The 4931-nt window shown below is 36.6% G+C and overlaps 1 non-coding gene across 1 annotated transcript; it reads right to left on the bottom strand.

Moving 5' to 3' along the window:
* Nucleotides 1-4517: 4517 nt before the first annotated feature.
* LOC112798436 (small nucleolar RNA R71) lies at nucleotides 4518-4625 on the bottom strand. The gene has a single exon (XR_003200047.1). It is a non-coding gene; the product is annotated as a small nucleolar RNA R71 (small nucleolar RNA).
* Nucleotides 4626-4931: the final 306 nt, after the last annotated feature.

The following is a 4931-nucleotide window of genomic DNA, read 5'->3' as shown; positions in this document are numbered from 1 at the left end:
CATTGAAATATAACTTGGTCCCCAAGACATATTTTCAACCGTTGATGCACAACAGTAAAGAACATAAATCCTCTTTTCCATATCACCCAAAATAGAGTGGCAGAGTGTTGAAGAAGAAGAGAAGAAAGTGTGATACATGTATAAGGAAATGGGTTACCTTTAACCTTTACCTAAGCTGGATTTGGTTTGAACGTGTTGATTTGACCTCAGCCTTTCTTGCCTAACCTTCTCTTCTTTCCTCTTCTTTGAATAGCTTAGGAACTAAGCACTTTCTCTTGCTTCTGTGATATGACTGAGATAGAGAAAAAGAATGTTGCTTTGGAAGCAAGATGGAGGGAATTGCTGAAATCAAATTAGACTTGGATCGGGTTCTATTCAAGTTCAGCCCGTTGGTTTCTTGCCTTTGCTTCTTAAAGAATTTTGCTTGAGATGGATGACTTGGGCTTGGTTTATTTTTACTTACTATTCAGCCCACCAGCAAATTTCTTTTGTTTGACATTGGGCTGCTACTTCACTTATTTTTGGCCTGCATCACTTAATCAAAATAATCAAAACTAATTGGGTAATTAGCCTAATAATCAAATATTTGTCATTATTAATTATATTAGTTAATTTCTTAACTCAACATCTATCACTTCAAACCTTCGTATAGAAAGGTCTGGATGGTGAAACTATAGATAATTGCACAGATATATAGTGATTTGAAGGAGTGATGAGCGGATAATTTATACGCTTTTTGGCATTGTGTTTAGGTAGTTTTTAGTATGATTTAGTTAGTTTTTAGTATATAATTATTAGTTTTTATGAAAAAATCACATTTCTGGACTTTACTATGAGTTTGTGTATTTTTCTGTGATTTCAGATATTTTCTAGCTGAAATTGAGGGACCTGAGCAAAAATCTGATTCAGAGGCTGAAAAAGGACTGCAGATGTTGTTGGATTCTGACCTCCCTGTACTCGAAATAGATTTTCTGGAGCTGCAGAAGCCCAATTGGCGCACTCTCAATTGCATTTGAAAGTAGACATCTTGGACTTTCCAGCAATATATAATAGTCCATACTTTGCCCGAGATTTGATGGCCCAAATTGGCGTTAAAACGCCGGTTAGAGACCCTTTTCTGGCATTAAATGCCAGAACTGGCATAAAAGCTGGAGTTAAACGCCCAAACTAACACCAGAGTTGGCGTTTAACTCCAAGAAAAGCCTATGCACGTGAAAGCTTCAATGCTCAGCCCAATCACATACCAAGTGGGCCCCGGAAGTGGATTTCTGCATCATTTACTTATTTTTATAAACCCTAGGTTACTAGTTCACTATAAATAGAACCTTTTACTATTGTATTTTCATCTTTTGATCATCTTTGATCTTGGGATCAGGTCTTTGAACCCTTTTTCGATTGTTTCATGTTATTTGGGAGGCATGGCCATTCGGCCATGTCTAGACCTTGTTCTTATGTATTTTCAACGGTGGAGTTTCTACACATCATAGATTAAGGTGTGGAGCTCTGCTGTTCATCATGAATTAATGTAAAGTACTTGTTCTTCTATTCAATTCATGCTTATTCTTGTTCTAAGATATTCACTCGTACTTCAACCTGATGGGTGTGATGATCCGTGACACTCTCATCATCCTCCCTTATGAACGCGTGCCTAACAACCACTTCCGTTCTATCTATGAGAGCTTGAGTGTGTATCTCTTGGCCTCCTGGTTCATGACGCATGGTTGCCTCTCCTGACAACAGAGCCTTCCATTCTGTGCGATCAGAGTCTTCGTGGTATAAGCTAGAATCAATTAGCAGCATTCTTGAGATCCGGAAAGTCTAAACCTTGTCTGTGGTATTCCGAGTAGGATCTGGGATGGGATGACTATGACGCACTTCAAACTCATGAATGTTGGACGCAGTGACAGTGCGTAAAAGGATCATTGGATCTTATTCCGACACGATCGAGAATCGACAGATGATTAGCCCTACGTAACCCGTAGTCGGACCATTTTCATTGAGAGGACGGATGGTAGCCATTGACAACGATGATCCCCCAACATACAGCTTTCCATGGAAGGGAGTACGCATGACTGGATGAAGGCAGTAGAAAAGCAGAGATTCAGAAGGAACAAAGCATCTCCATACGCTTATCTGAAATTCCCACCAATGAATTACATAAGTATTTCTATCTTATTTTATGTCTTATTTATCTTTTAGTTATCAAAATCCCAAAACCATTTGAATCTGTCTGACTGAGATTTACAAGATGACCATAGCTTGCTTCAAGCCAACAATCTCCGTGGGATCGACCCTTACTCACGTAAGGTATTAGTTGGACGACCCAGTGCACTTGCTGGTCAGCTACGCGGAGTTATGAAGAAAGTGTGTGAGATCATGATTCTATGTACCAAGTTTTTGGCGCCGTTGCCGGGGATTGTTTGAGTTTGGACAACTGACGGTTCATCTTGTTGCTTAGCTTAGGTATTTTTCTTCAGAGTTCTTAAGAATGAATTCTAGTGTTTCAAGGTGATGTTCTTATCATCATCAAAGCTGATTGATTCTCATCAATTTAGCTCTTGAATGCAATGTCCTGCTGAAGCTTGGCTAGCCATGTCTAATTTCTTTAGACTAAAGCTTTAGACTAACATTGCATGATTTCTGGAATTCTCATTAAGAATTTTGATATCCTTATTTTCCTTTTTCACTTAATTTTCGAAAAAATTCAAAAAAATTACAAAATCTTAAAACCAAAAAAATAATTTTATGTTTCTTGTTTGAGTCTAGTGTCTAATTTTAAGTTTGGTATCCATTGCATGTTTTTAGTCTTCTAATTTTCAAAAATTACATGCATTATGTTCTTCATTGATCTTCAAGTTGTTCTTGATGATTTCCTTGTTTTGATCTTTAAATTCTCTTGTCTTGTGTGTTTTGTTGTTTCTCATATGCATTCTCAATTTGTTAGTGTCAATAGTATACAAACTTCTAAGTTTGGTGTCTTGCATGCATTGTTTATTTGATTTTAGTTGCATTTTGATTATTCCTCATCATTAAAAATTCAAAAAAAAATTTTATTTGTGTATTTTCAAGTCAATAATACAGAGAATTGAAGATTCAGAACATACAGCAGAGGAATTACACAGAAAAAGCTGGGCGTTCAAAACACCCAGTGAGGAAGGAAAACTGGTGTTTAAACGCCAGCCAGGGTGCCTGGCTGGGCGTTTAACGCCCAAAAGGGGTGAGTTTTGGGCGTTAAACGCCAGAATGTATACCATTCTGGGCGTTTAACGCCAGGATGGCACAAGAGGGAAGATTTTGTTTTTAATTCAAATTTTTTTCAAGTTTCCATATTTTTTTTTTCAAAATCAAATCTTTTTCAAATCATATCTTTTCAATCATATATTTTCAAAATCAATTTCTTTCCATTTTTCAAAAATTACTTGCTAACAATTAATGATTTGATTCAAACATTTCAAGTATGTTGCCTTTTCTGTTGAGAAATGTTTAATGTCTGAATCATATCTTTCTTGTTAGCCAAGTCATTAATTTTCAAAATCAAATCTTTTTAAATTATTTTTCAAATCATATCTTCTTAATCATATCTTTTTAAAACTATATCTTTTTAATCATATCTTCTTAATCACATCTTTTTCAAAATAGTTTTCAATCATATCTTTTTGATTTCTAATTTCAAAATCTTTTTCAAAAATCACTTTATTTTTTTTCCAATCTTAGTTTTCGAAAATCAATTACCTTTTTTCAAAATTTCTTTTAATTAATTCACTTTGATTTTCGAAAATTTCTTCCCCTCTTCTCACATCCTTCTATTTTTGGACTAACACTCCTCCTCAATGCACAATTCGAACTCTATCTCTCCTGATAAGTTCAAAATTCTTCTACCTCTTCCTTCTATTTTTCTTTTCCTCTGACACCTCAAGGAATCTCTATACTGTGACAAAGAGAATTCCATATTTTCTTGTTCTCTTCTCTTTCATATGAGTAGGAACAAAGACAAAAGCATTCTTGTTGAGGCTGACCCTGAACCTAAAAGGACCTTGAAGCGAAAGTTAAGAGAAGCTAAGGCACAACTCTCTGTAGAGAACCTAACAGAAATCTTCAAACAAGAAGAAGACATGGCAGCCAAAAATAACAACAATGCCAACAATGCAAGGAAGGTGCTAGGTGACTTTACTGCACCTACTCCCGACTTCTATGGGAGAAGCATCTCTATCCCTGCCATTGGAGAAAACAACTTTGAGCTTAAGCCTCAATTAGTTTCTCTAATGCAACAGAATTTCAAGTTCCATGGACTTCCATTGGAAGATCCTCATCAGTTTTTAGCTAAGTTCTTGCAAATCTGGGACACTGTCAAGACTAATGGGGTTGACCCTGAGGTCTACAGACTTATGCTATTCCCTTTTGCTGTAAGAGACAGAGCTAGGATATGGTTGGACTCACAACCTAAAGAAAGCCTGAACTCTTGGGAAAAGCTAGTCAATGCCTTCTTTGCAAAGTTCTTTCCACCTCAAAAATTGAGTAAGCTTAGAGTGGAAGTCCAAACCTTCAGACAGAAGGAAGGTGAATCCCTCTATGAAGCTTGGGAAAGATACAAACAATTGATCAGAAAATGTCCCTCTGACATGCTTTCTGAATGGAGCATCATAGGTATCTTCTATGATGGTCTGTTTGAACTGTCCAAAAGGTCATTGGATAACTCTGCTGGAGGATCTTTTCATCTGAAGAAGACGCCTGCAGAAGCTCAAGAGCTCAATGAAATGGTTGCAAATAACCAATTCATGTACACTTCTGAAAGGAATCCTGTGAACAATGGGACAAATAAGAAGAAAAGAGTTATTGAGATTGATACTTCGAATGCCATACTGGCTCAGAACAAAATATTGACTCAGCAAGTCAATATGATTTCTCAAAGTCTGTCTAGAATGCAAGCTGCA

Source organism: Arachis hypogaea, chromosome 4 (assembly GCF_003086295.3).
Source record: "Arachis hypogaea cultivar Tifrunner chromosome 4, arahy.Tifrunner.gnm2.J5K5, whole genome shotgun sequence".
NCBI lineage: Eukaryota > Viridiplantae > Streptophyta > Magnoliopsida > Fabales > Fabaceae > Arachis > Arachis hypogaea.
Note: the sequence above shows the minus strand (reverse complement) of the source record. Positions and strands in the feature narration are given on the sequence as shown.